Source organism: Lipophrys pholis, assembly GCF_963383615.2.
Source record: "Lipophrys pholis genome assembly, chromosome: 10".
NCBI lineage: Eukaryota > Metazoa > Chordata > Actinopteri > Blenniiformes > Blenniidae > Lipophrys > Lipophrys pholis.
This window is the reverse complement of record NC_137640.1, coordinates 13075789-13090264: the sequence shown is the minus strand read 5'-3', so window position 1 is coordinate 13090264 and position 14476 is coordinate 13075789.

Sequence of the window (14476 nt, the reverse complement as noted above, 5' to 3'; positions counted from 1 at the left end):
TGAGTCGGAGTCTGCGTTTAGATTCACTACAATCCGTGACAAACTCTTTAGTAGAACCTTTATCTGGGATAATATTATTGGGGTGCTCTCGCTATTTGCATTTTCCTGATATCAAGTACGTCCCAGGTTTGAGATTGAAGGCCTGTATTACAAAGCAGAATTTTCTCTTATCAAGGTAACTTCAGGGATTAAGCCTGGGTTTTCTGGACTGTGATGCTGGTTCACTTCTTACTGGGGTAGAGCACCATGGAAACTTGTGCTGAACTGCTAACTTGCTCCGGAGCAGGTCATGTTCTGGATAATGACATGACAACTCCCCGACATAACACTCAATGTATACTTCTTTCTCTGAATAATTCTTGCCACTATTGCTTGAACAAAGTGACACCATTTATTGTGCTGCCTGCTCAGGATTTCAGCAAGGACTCAGATTCCAAACATGCTTTTCTCACAATCCTGACCAAACCCCGCTGAAAGGACGGCAGAGGGGTGAAGGGACAGCCAGATATAATGATAATAAGGCAGCAGGAAGGTCAGCTCAGTGGCATGTCAGATATGCTCTGATAGGGATGTCAGCACAATAAAATTGAACAGTTGGCTCCACAATCAAGAGTTTCTCATGATTCCTAGTTTCAGATTTGATAAAGATGAAATAAAATGTCAGTCATGTGATTAAATGGAAGGAATTTGTTCTTAATGTTTAATAAATAAATAAATATTTAAAAGATTGTGTGTGTGTGTGTATATATATACACAATCTTTTAAATTGACTACTATTTCATAACTTGAGATGACAAATTGATTAGATCAACTAGATAGTGAAACTCATTTGCTTGTATGGCCAACCAAGCAGGCAGGTTTACCTGTATGTTTGATAGGTGGAACACTAAAATACTATGATGAAAATGCTCAGCATTAACAAAATGGGTTTAAAAATTTAGTAAAACATGAAAAGAATTGTAAAATAGATGAAATGGCTGGAAGAGCAGGAATGCGTAAAAAGCTTACGGAAAATTGAAAAGTGGCTAACTAGGGCAAAATTAACAAAAATTGCAAAAAAAAAAAAACAACAACAAACATTTAAAATGGCAAAAACTGCTTGGATGAATAAACGGTTAAAAATATACAATATACAATAAAACATCAGTTCTTATGTTTCATAAATTCCAGATATGCTGCATTTTGGTAAAAAGATCAAAACAATATGTTTTAGTTTATAAAGTGTGATATCTTTTATGTTTGTACTCTCAAATGAATTTTATTTGATGGAAACTGTCCAAAAAGGACTCTCTTAGTCATAACAGTCGCAGACTAATGCCCTTATGTGTATCATCTACTATTGTTTTAGCAACTGCCACATTTAGGCATGTTTAGTACCACTTTTTGGACCATAGAAAATATTATCCGACACAATATTCACATTTAATGTGCAACTACAGTATCAGTCCTCCAAAAAACTCTCACTGATACATTAACTGGACTGTAGGACTCCCCTCACAAATGAGATGTTACGTCTCAAAGGTTATCCAGGTAATAAAAAAATAAATAAAAATAAACATTAACATGTTAGCATATAATCTCTGACTGTTTCTAACATCCATGTTAGAGACAGTCAAATGTTTCTTTCTGTCCGTCCCCACACACTCAGCTGTGAATATTTTGCCTTACACCTACGCCACAGACAGCCACAGGTGGTCATGACAGACACACATTTTCTTACAAACATTAACATAAATGCTAATGTCATAGTGGTGTCCTTCTGAATTCAGAAAAGAGCACCTTGAAAAAGAACATGTGAAATTAAGGAAATAAACTGACACATATGTGTCTGACATTTGAATGAAAGACTGAACCACCCTGTAACACTTTGCCTGCACACGCACCCCACTTCAGTGTGTGTAGCTTTGTCATTCTCGTACTTGTGCGCATATGTGTGTTTGTGACTGTCCCTCTCCTCTTCCAACTACAGCTTTCATGCTGGGGACTCCTGGTAGCCATTATGGCAGTGTTTGTGTGTGTGTGTGTGTGTGTGTGTGTGTGTGTGTGTGTGTGCGTGCGTGTGTGTGTGTCTCTGGGTGGTCTCGTCCCGTCTCCCTCCGTCTAATAGTTTTATACTGTTCTGTCCTGGCGTTGCCCGAGGGCAGGGGGACGTCGGGTATAGAGGGGGGTGAGGTAAGGTGCTGGGTGTTGCAAGGGGGTGTAAGCGGCCCAGTTGAGAAGAGCAGACGACAAGCCTAATAAAGCTTCACAGGGTCTAGGCCCATCGCTCTCAGCACTTCCTCCCCGCTGCCCTCTCTGCTCCCTCCTGCCCCCATGGTTCGCCCCCCAACCCCATGAACACATGTGGTCCAAGCCTAATGGGACCCAGCTGGACTCCCACCTTCTCTCTCCTGCGGACCCTGACTCTCTTCTCTTGTCCCTATCCTTCGATATTCCGCCACAGATGGCACTCCTTTAGGCAGGATATCCACTGCCACGGAATGTGTTAATCTTTGACTCTGCCTTTTCCTTTGTTGTTTTTTTCCTCTCTTGTCCATTTCATCTGAATCCTTTTCTCCCTTCTATTTGTCTTATCATAGCAATTCAGGGCAATTGACTTCCTGCATGGTGAGCTTGGTGAAGTAACTGAAGCTTAGATGTGCAGAGGGGGAGTAACAATGGAGGATGAACTTGTCTCATCATACAGCTGACCATGACTAATTTCTACAATCCCATTGTTACCCCTCTCAAGTCGAACTGTTAGTGCCGTCGTTTACACGTCAGACTCCCCATGGCTGCCCTAATCAGTGCCCCTCTGTGGTGAGTCAGTGTGGGGAAACATTTGTTCTCCAGACCTCTGCTTCATCTATTTGAAATTGCTGCCTCGGTATGTACAGTAAACAGGGCGGTGCCAATTGCCCGTCCCTGAGATTTTATGGCACCAAAGCAGAGCAAACAAACAAACTGGAGAATTTTATGCAACAGCCTGCAAAACGTTCTCACAGCTATACAGGGGACAAGAATCCCCTCAGCTGTGATTCAACTAAGTAGACATAGAAGTGTGCCGAAATGAAAGCAAATGCATATGCAGGAGTTTGCACATAGACAACACAGATATAAAGTATATTTCTACATGTGTCACTTGCTCATGACAAAATTTGAATAAAGTAATTTCTTTTCATCCATGACTTTGCCTTGTACTAAAAAACACAGATTTCCATCTGTTTCTCTTTCAGTAAATAATAGGAAGGCGCTAGACAGAAAACACTGTATTGAGAGATGTAATGATTTTGAGGTTTTAATCAAACTTTGATGAGATGGCCAACAATACACTTTTAATGCATTTCCTTTTAGCAGGAGTACGTGCAGCAAGATCGGGACTATTACCGTAATCGCAGTGGGAACAGACAGCTCGTAGTGTGCATTTACTATAACATCTTATCATTCCCACACCATAACTAGATGTTCACACTGATGAATGACTGAGCTCCTGCTGTGTGGTCCCTCTCTGGCCCCCCACACATGGTGTCACAGTGGTTCTCCTCCATGTCAGAGATGTGAGGGAGTTGGGTGCGGCAACACAGCGTTTGTGCTCTTGAATTCATTATCGCTGACCAAATCCGTCCCTGTGATCACAGCAGTCAGAATGGTAGTGGAAGAAGACAGGGAAGCGGCTCTTCCTGTTCATCTTGTAATGCTCCAACTGTGGTGCCCTTATGAATGTACACATATTAACAGACCCTGTCTATGCAGGAAGTGCCTTTTGTTTTTAACCTTCTCTATCAGAAATAATTCCTGACAACAGAGGTCATCGAATTGCTGTCTGTATAAAGAAAATATGCTCTTGTACATGGTTCTGCAACTGTTATGAGCAAAGGAGGCATTTCTGTCACCCAAAAAATATGTGTGGAGCCACAAAACATGTTTAGCCTTTAAAATGAGGAAAACACATCTCATGAAGTTATAGTATATAATTACATACCAAAAACTGTGCCTCAGATTGCACTATTTAAGTTTCATACAACTGTTTTAGCATTTGTTGCTATTTTTCGCACGCAACCCTCCCCTGTTGTAGTTTTTTAAGCTGTTTCAGTTAGTTCAACAATTTTAGGCTCTATTTACACAGTGGTATTTCAAGTGAAAATGCACGTTTCAAAACCGATGCCCATTTACATGAAAACAGCAGAAATGCTGAAAACGATGTAGTTAGAATGTAGGGCCACATGTGGGTGCTGTTGGTTGTTGTTGTAATGAAACCACACACACATAGAACAATACATTATAAACATCATCAATGGCTAGTACATAAACAAAACATTGCATTTTCAGTGGCTCCGAGCACGCTTTTCAAATAAACAGATACCTAAAACACAATGAACGTTTTGTGTTTTCACTTGAAAACATTATGATGTAAATGGGGCCTAAGATGTCTTACATTATTAATTGCTATTTTATTTAGCTGTTTTGACTCTTTTAAACATTTTTGCAGCTGAACAACTATAGATGTAGATGAAGTGGCAAGTTTGTGCCAATACCGCTTAAGTGTAAATTAATGTCTCAACAGACTGGAGAGTTTTTATTGTTAGAACTTGTGAAGCAGATTTCCTAAACTTGGGAATAACAGGATAATAACATTATTCCATTTGCCATCTTTGTTGCCTTCAGGAAACAAATGAAGTAAATCATAAATTGAGCTGCAGATCACAACTGTTGTTAAATTCAACACCAATGATTTTCTCTGTGATAAAGTTTATTTAATTTATTTATTTATTTATTTTTTAATTAAATAATTGGTTAGGAAGAATATTTTCAGAATCATTTCAAAGCTTTGTTCTTTGCAAAAACCAAAGGATATTAAGATACCACTTATAATGAGGTTTTAAGGAAATTTGACCTGTCCTCAGAAAACAGTATTTGGGGTTCTCTCAGTACTCTTTAGCTTATATACTGTGTCTTTGAGCACATTATTTGTAGTTCATGGTAGGATGCCAGTGAAGTCTAAAATGACAAGCAAAAAACAAAAACAAAAACAAAACAAAAGCAAATTAGTGTAGATTTTATTAGATTCTACGATGAAAAAAATATAGACTTATTAGTTCAGTTATTTGCATTTTATGGTCACACATAATATATTTGTGTGCCAAATGCTGATTATAAACCTAGTCTGTTTTAATTATAAGAAAGTTTCATTGGGTATTTTCAAGCAGGAAAAGGCATGTTTAGTTGTTGTAGTGAGTTTAGATTGGAGATCATAGCCCCACAATTGCCCAACCTGTCCCCAATCCAGTCTGTCTGGACACTGACTCTCTCTGAGGTGGCTTTCCAGTAGGATTGGAACCATGACTGCTGCAGCTCACATTCATGTCCATACATCCTGGAGTAGACCAGGCCCCAGATTGTTTATGTGTGGCAGACGCCCAGGCTAAACAGGAAGGGACAGGAGACCGTCACTTGGGACTGAAAAGCATACCTATTCCATGTGCCTTTTTCAAAGTGTATCAGCTTTGTCATTGGTCATTTGAAGGAATATCACAAACATGACTGAAACACAAACATCTGTTAGGGACCACATGCAAGCCAGAGTGCGGTAGGTGGTAATTGTGTCCACCCATACCCTGCTGTGAGTTAATTATGTGTTTTGCACCTGCAATATTAAATCGGTGTTCATTTTTGGGAATTGATGGTTGCTCATAAAATCTTCGGCAGTCCCGGTAGAAAGCAAACAATACAATTTCCATGCATAACCGTATGTGAGCTATTCAGACAGAAAAATAAATACTGTCAGTGAAGGAGAGAAGAGGAAAGCGAATATGTTTGAAGTCAGAGGGATGAAGAGTGGAACAGAGAGACAGATGAATCATCGTGTTTCAGAAACCTGAACGCACCCTTGTTAAAGAGCAGTATTATGTGTTTGTGTGTGGCAGCAATAACACAGCCCCAAGACTTGGCTCGGTGTGTACACATAAGCCAGTGTACACACTTCTGTGATGATGTCAGATTAGCATTAAGCATGAGCTCGGGCCTGTGTTTACATATGTGCAAAGTGTGTGTGTGTGTGTGTGTGTGTGTGTGTGTGTGTGTGTGTGTGTGTGTGTGTGTGTGTGTGTGTGTGTGTGTGTGTGTGTGTGTGTGTGTGTGTGTGTGTGTGTGTGTGTGTGTGTGTGGATTCAGCGCGGTGAACAAAATGTCTGGTATTGTTTTTTGGGTAGTAAGAGAAATGTAAACAGCGGAAGGTAGTGGCTAAGGGAGAGTGGAAGAGCAGAGACGTTCCATGCCTGGGTTTGTGTGTATGCATATGTGTGCGGTGGCAGGATGATGACATCAGCGGCTGGGCAGGGAGCGGATGAAGGGGTTCTGGTCAGTGTGAAAGTCAGGTCTGTCGCGCAGACATCGTTGGACTGCAAGCCACGCTCACAACACAGCACTCAGCAACTGGCAGAGGCTTGAGGGCTGGCTGACGGTGGTCTGCCAAAAGCTGTCAGCTCCCTGGCAGCTTTAATATTTCAGTACTTCGGGCTGGACTCAAAGGAGTAACAGTCACAGCAAATGTTGGCATTGAATTTCTACATTAAAAGGTTTCCATCTCAATCTCATGGCCATATTGAAAGTAAATGGTGTATACTTTTCTATGGCAAATTGAGCATTTCATGGTCAATTAGAAAGTGAATTGGAATGTTCTCTTTTAAGTACATTTCAGTTTAATTTTAAATAACCCCATTCAGAAATAGAAACAAAAGATAAACAGTAAGTCGTGAATTCCAGCAATCTACTCTGCATTTTTGTCTGTGAATCGGCTGCCTGCATCTGGCTGTGTGCCAGCTCAGTGTGAATGCTGCCAATTCCAGCAGTGAGGCAGTGTTCAGAAATGCCCACCTGTTTCCTTGTCTCCAGTTTTATATTCATTCATATTATATGCTACTGTGATGAGTGCTCGTTTTGCATGGCTATCAATTCTTGGAAATGTGACCTCTATTTAAGGGCAGACATTCAATCATTTGTCTGTGCTGCCACAATTCTTTTCCAGGACCTCAGCCTCTGCAGCAGTCGTCCACTTGTATAACATTAGCATTATTTGTCAGGTGGCCTAGCGGTTGGAACTTAATGCGTTGTAGAGAACACATCATCCCACAAAGCGTTGCTCTTACGCTGAACCGGTACTCTGACCTCCCTGGCTGTGTGCAAGTGTAAAGTATATTCCCCAGGGGCATCAATGAAGTATCACTTTTACAGTAGTGTTTCATAAGTATTTGGTTAAGGACCACCAGTGAGGAGTGAGGTCCAAATGCGGGGTGAGGAATGATGAAACTCCTCACTGGCCAAGCCTCATTGGTTCTCTTTCTTCCTCCTTCTGAGGAGGGGGTCCTTGCTTTTTCTGTAGTCTGTCTTTGATCCCCGTCTCTCTTCTTCTCTTGCGATTCATTCTCCTGGCGCAGACAAAGACTGTCCTTCCAACAAACGCAGCCGCTGCCTTTCAGGGCCAAGCGTCAGAGTATTGAGGAAAGGAGACAACAGGAGAGGAGCAGGGTAGCAGTGAGGATAGAGAGGAAAAGAGATGGGATAAGAAGAAAGAAGAGAGGAGAGGTGAAGAGAGGGGAAGAGTATGCAGTTTCACCCACCCTGAAGGTCCCTGGTAGCCCCCTGCTCTCACTACCCTACCTCCAGCAGGCTGTATTCAGAGACTCACCTAATGAACACTCCTGCCCTCATTCAGCCCCACAATAGAGCCCTCCACAGCCATTGAGCCTGCTCACAATGGAAAACATCGCCCCAATTAAACCCCAGAGACAATGAGCTGGGGTAGGCGAAGGGATGGAGGTGTGTGTGTAATATGCGTGCATATGAGGGGTCGAGCTGGGGGGTCAGCAGGGTAATGAACAGGCCCAACATAGCAGATCTCATTGGAGGTTCACTGAAGTGCTGTTGCCTCTGATGTACTATTTGGATCAGTAAGAAGCAATTAGGTGCCCATTGCCAGCACATCCCAAACTTTTGTCCTCCCCCAGGCAAATCTAGTGTGTGTGTGTGTTTGCATATGTGTATGTGTTTGAAGAATGAAGAGTAAGGAAGTAGGAAAGCCACTGCTAGAGTGCAGCCAGGAGCCATGAGTAACTACTAGTTTGAAACCAGTTTGAGATCAGTGGACGTGTTTCAGCATTGTGACAATAGACAGCACATTGCTCTACTGTAATACAATGGTTTCATTTCTTTTGAGAAAAGGCAGGGGCCTTTAGAACCACTTGTGTGTCTAACTCTCACCCTACACTAACCAATTTCATTTGGTTATTTGCACAATCTGATGTGATTCAATGCAATAAGCTTTGCGACAAACTGCCTATTACGTTACACAGCATTATAGTGAGAGATGTTTCTTATAATACGCCTGTCTCTTTTAAGTAAGTCTGGTGGTCATTATGTTGGAAACACCTTTCATTACTCACTGATGATTGCATATCTGGCTATATAAACTATGAACATAAGCAAGTAAATAAAATGACTCAAGATGTCAAGAAACAAAAGGAGATAAAGAAGATTTCAGCTAAAGAAGCAGCTCAATGAATGTAGACATGTTTTTTAAATAGAAAAGATCTTGTCAAATATAAATGAAGGCAGTTTGAAGCAAAGCACCAAACCACATAAAAAAAAAGGTGCATCAATGTACCTGGTGTCAAGGAGTTACGTTGTAGGTCTGATTATTGACACTGATGCTCAAAACAGAGTCTGCAGAGACGTGACATTTGACTGAGGCAGGAAAGCCAACAAAGGCCAGAACAAAGGCAGTAGCAGGGCCATGATAATGCAGCTCAGTGCAGATCCCACTCATGAATATGGCAGCTAGGGTGGTGACAGCATTAAAGGTGTGGATGTGTGTGAGTTGCATGCATATACTTTATGCAATTGTGTGTTGCTTGCTAATGTGAAAATATCTTTCAGCTCACAAAAAAGGTATGACCTCATTTATGTACCAGTGCATGTGTGATTATATCAAATCATTAAGACATTTAGGTGCTGTTTTCACTTCCCAGTGGGGCTGAAATGTCAATCAACATGTCTGTCAGGGGAGCAGGATGCATATTCTGCCCAAAGATCAATCCCTTTCACCCTTGGGATGCTTGCTTAGTCAGTAGGGGCATTGCAAAGCTCCTTAAATCCCCAGTTCTGCTCTGACAGGTGCCTGCTGGGGATGTTTCTTAAATGTAAGTTTTTGTCTGCCTGTATAAGGGTGAAGATATTGATTTGGCCTTTTGTTAACAAAAATGTCTAGTTTTCTTTTGAATACGTGTTATAGGTTGTGTGTGTGTGTGTGTGTGTGTGCGTGCGTGCGTGCGTGCGTGCGTGCGTGCGTGCGTGTGTGTGTGGGTGGGTGCGTGCTTGCGTGCACATTTTTGGGGATGAGTTTGTCCTTTTGCCCACTTTCCCAATCGAAACTGGTTAGGAAAGCATTATTTTAGACAACCAAAGGCAAGTGGAAAATAGATAAGTGCTTCAACTACTTGACCTTGTTTTTTGTTATTTGATTGTCCAGTAGGGCCATCCCAATTCCTCCATGAAATCCCCAGCTCTCAGGCAGTAGACCAATGGCTTTGTTTGTCTGTACACTCCCTTCAGATAGTGGCAGCCTCCATTCTCCACACAGGCAGTTTTTGTAGGAGCTTTCCTCACTGTGTTCAGGATCTCATCTGCCCCCAATTTTCTCTCCCAGTGACCTCCCAACCCTAACCTATCATTGCAGCGTTCCTTTCTTTATTGCTGAAAGCCATATTGTTTTCCAATGAAAAAGGACATAAATACTCGCTAATATTGTAGACTCTCAGTCGAGTGAAACCAAGAGTTGTAGTAAATCAAAACCAAGAAAAGGAGTCCCACCACAGTGTCCATGTATGCACTGTGTATGTTTTAAAGTATATGTGTCTGCGCTCCATTTTTCAGAACTACTATGTGTTTTTCTTCAACTATCTCAGAGTGTGCATGTCCTCACTAAGCGTGGGAGGGTGTTTTGGATTTCCGTTTTTTTCTTTCTTTCTTATTTTTTAATCTCTGTCGTCTTCCTTGCTGGTGTTGCCACAGACCTCCTTCTGTCTTCCTCTCTGGTTCCTGTGACCTCCCAGGGCTTCCTCTAGCCATTAAGACGTAGGACTGCTGAGGGACTTGGGTGATGGTGGTGGGGGTTTAGGTTCGGAGGAGCAGGGTGGGTATCATGTTCTTGCTCTCTCTCCTACTACAGATTTATGGGGGCTCAGTCCTTCTCTAAATATTTGCCTTTCCCCCTGTACTGTGGGAGATTGATGGCCTTTGATGTGGGGGGGTGGGGTTGGTCGAGGGGTGGTGATGGAGCATGGAGGTGCAGCAGAGGCTCAGAGTGTGAGGATGGAGGACAGGAGGCGTGTATAGATAGGTAAAGACCTGATGTTGTACCACTGAGGAGTTGTGAGCTGAACAGTACTGATATGTTGAGATTTTTAACTGATATGCATTGTGTTAAGGACACTTATATATTTCCACTCACTGTGCTGTGTTGACACCAACATGTTTTATAGATTCTGGTCCGTAATTAAGCCAGTGATCCGATGATTTTAAAACAAATGGAACAAGCTTTGCCAATTACCTGTTCCATTGAGGATTATGTTGGAAAAACCTGAGCAGAGCCGCTAATAATAATAATCCTTTCCAGAGTCAATCATAAGTTACAAAAACATCTGTTGTAAAGCTAACGCTCAATCGCTCCAAATCTCCTTCTTGTAAATAATTGGTTTCAGATTCCCAAATCTATTTCCAGATCCACCAAACGTTGCATCATCTGGAGTTAAATTTGTCAGCGTCTGTTTGCTTTTTGAATACTACCCTTGCTTTCACTCCCCCAAGGCTAATTGCAGACTCCCCACAGCAAAGGCCAACTTATCCCAGACAATGATGTTTATGTGTGTGTAATTTACGTAACTGCACAGCATAACAGCCTCTTTCTCTCTCTGTCATGTCGTCTAATCAGTCCAAATAAATCTTATATAGACACAGAGCGAAAGTAGTAACTGTGCTGTGAAAGCAAGTAATTGCCCTGGTTATTAGAGCTGAAAGCAGCATAAACAAATCATTTCAGCGATCATGGTGGTAGTAGTAATGGTGGTGTTGGTGACACAAACCTTCTTGGTTGCCTTCCCTCCCACTGTGCATCTCTTCCTCCACCCACCGAGATAGATGCATACATACAAATTTTCCACCCACCCCAAACCTGCCCAACTCGTCTGCTTTTCTCAGTACACTGCCAGAGGGTCAGGGGGTAAGGACTGCACCCCGCCGAGTGTGGGAGTGTCCACAACATAGATAAATGCAATCATACGCTGATTTTCATACACATACAAACAAGCTCCCTCATGGAGCAACAGATGATGACATGCCAAAATATACACAGTGACACCAAGACCAAAAACAGTGCAATTATGCATGCACACACGCACGCACGCACGCATAGTTTACCTCTGGTTCCTATTTGCTTCACTCCTCCCCAGGCAGCCATTGCTCCAAAGCAGTGCTCTGTGTGTGACACGGAAGGGAAAGGGGAGGAACAGAGAGGTCATTGGGATGACTAATGGCAGAATTCACAGGAAACTCCAGGAACATTCTTCCTCAAATGATGCTATTAGTTGCTTTGGGGAGTAGAGAGACAGAGAGAGAGAGAGAGAGAGAGAGAGAGAGAGAGAGAGAGAGAGAGAGAGAGAAAGAGAGAGAGAGAAGCAGCCATAGATATATCTGGGTGTGGGTGAAGGGGATGAGGTGAGGTGGGGGCGTCTTAAAACAACAGAAACAGAAACAGAAAGAGAAAGGAACTTGTAGCCATTTGGCCTCCCGTTCTTTCGTGGAATGTGGTGCAGTGGCATTTACACGTTTGCAGTGATTTATTGGTGCTGGCGTCCCCCCTCTGTCTCTGTCAATACTGGCCTCTCAGAGCCAGGAAAAAGGCCTTAAGCCCAAGGAGACAGTGGGCCTGAGCTATTCTACCCTCTCCCCCTGCACCTGTTCCCACAGCAGGGGAAATGAGAGCCTGTAATTATGTGTGAAAGGGGCTCTGCCGGATAGCCGGTGTGATAGTGTCAATCCGCTAATGTTTTGTATCGTCATCCGTGTGATACTATGAGCACGAGGGGGAGAGCTCTTTGAGGATTTGTCTCAATAACATGTCACATGCAGGCATTTATATCTGTTTGCTTTCTGCAGTATTGTGTGTGTGTGTGTGTGTGTGTGTGTGTGTGTGTGTGTGTGTGTGTGTGTGTGTGTGTGTGTGTGTGTCTGCACTCCAGTTTACTAGCAGCATACTTACTCAAACTATACCCATACAATATTCCTTGTATATAACGTGTGCATGTCTATTTCTTTAAAATGACTTTTATGTTATATGGATTTTACATTTTCTAAACTGCATCTTCTAAAGTTGTTAAAGGTCCAGACGTCATCAAACAGATTGTTTATCTCGCTAACCATTGCAATAGATGAGCAGATTAGCAGCCTATGATGTAGTAATCACACATTAATATGACAGCCTTTTAGAAAACAGGCTGTGAACATGTGAAAGGCCTAGTAACAATTGCATGGCAGGCAAAGCTCACTGGGTTAACTTTGGTTTTGGACTCGTAGTCATTTAAATTACAAGACAAACAAAATATTCATCGAGCAACTTCAATACTTTACTACAAATTACAAAAAAATAAAAAGATAATCCATGTTTAACTGCTGTTTACAGACGTGCTTTTTAGTGTGCAACAAAGTCACTTTCTGAATGATTTTTGTTGCTAAATAATAAAATCTTTTTTGCCCTCATAGTGATCGAAGCCTCTTTACAAACGACCAAGACAAACATATGAAATGACTCAGACGAGTAACGTTGTCCCCACACACTGCATTTTTGAAGGAAGACAGATAATAGTGGCAAGATCATTAATATCATGGCAATATTTTAGTTTAAAACCACCGGAGGTTTCACGTCCTCCACTGAAAGGGGTTAATGGATGTCATGTGAACGCAGCGAAACTAAGATCATATTTTCTGACGGTGTCAGAAATTTCTTTCCACAACACACAGTGTGATTGCTTTTATGAGCTGTGGCTTCTAACACTCGCAGTGCAGCAGAAAACGGCACAATGATCAAAGCAGCACCAGCAAAACACCAAAACAATAGTTTGCAGATTCCCAAGGAGGTAAAATGCTGGACCATATCCACGTTCTTCATCATACGTTTATACTAAGCTGGTTCTCTGTACATAAGTGCAACTAAATATGTTTTTGATACTTGGTTCGTGTCATTCTCTTATTTTCTGAAGGCACAAGAGGTGTACACAGATGATGTACAGTTTATGATGCAAGTAGCATAGTGTAATAATCTTAACTCACGCTTCACACACGTTACCTCAATCTAAACGGGAAGCTTTGGTTGAATGCCAAACGTTTTTCATTTTTACAATAAAAGATATTGTTGTAAATGGCTGATCCATAGGGATAAATTTAATTCAAGAATGGGTCCAAGTGACTTTTTACTGTACAAGTGAAAGCTGTGCAACCGGCACACACAGAACATTTCCACTGCTGTGTGCTCCTATACAGTCACAAACTTTTATGCCACTGACTGCACACCACTGTTGTACTATTGGGAAAATAAACTGAATGCTTACTATCCAAATTCATCGTAGTTTACCAAGACTGGAAAATCTGAAAAGAAAGCAGGGAAAGGACTGAAGTGCATGTGAGACCTGCTGCCGCTGCTGTAGAGCAGGAAAAGACTGTGTCTCGCCACTCATCCATGAGAGACATTGAAACACTGAAACCATATCTCAGTTTTGCCAGGAAATGTGGGGCTGCAGTGTGTGTCTGTGCCTGTGTCTCTGTGTGTCACGACAGCAGTCAGCATACACAGGAAACCACAGAAAGCTAACATTTATCTCCGTGAAATGATGGAAAGGTTTTGCCCCACCTGCCTGACACAGGGAAAATCACAAGTACAGCGGTCAGACAGACTAACCCATGGTTTCTACAGCCACCAACAACTTTATCTGATGAGTGTGTGTGTGTGTGTGTGTGTGTGTGTGTGTGTGTGTGTGTGTGTGTGTGTGTGTGTGTGTGTGTGTGTGTGTGTGTGTGTGTGTCTAAGGGAGGGAGAGCTGGAGAGTTTAGCGCTGTGTGAGTCATAGCAAGGCTGCAGGTGATTGGTCAGGAAGTGGTCATGTTATTATCTCTAATTGAAGGGTAATTGTGGAGCTGAGTTTACCGTACTGTATGCGTTGGTGTGTATGTGTGTGTGAATGTGTATGTGTATCTTTCTATGTGTCTGTGTTTGTGTTTAGGTGTATGCAGAGTGGAAAATTACATCTGGAGTTTAGGCTTGCTGTGATTAAAAACAAAACAGAGTAAACACTGGGCTTTAGTGGGCAGCAGTGGGAATGGCTGGATGTTCTGTATCCTGTGTTTGTGATGGTGTGCTGCTGCTGTCGGCCTGCAGTGAAAACAGCATTGACAC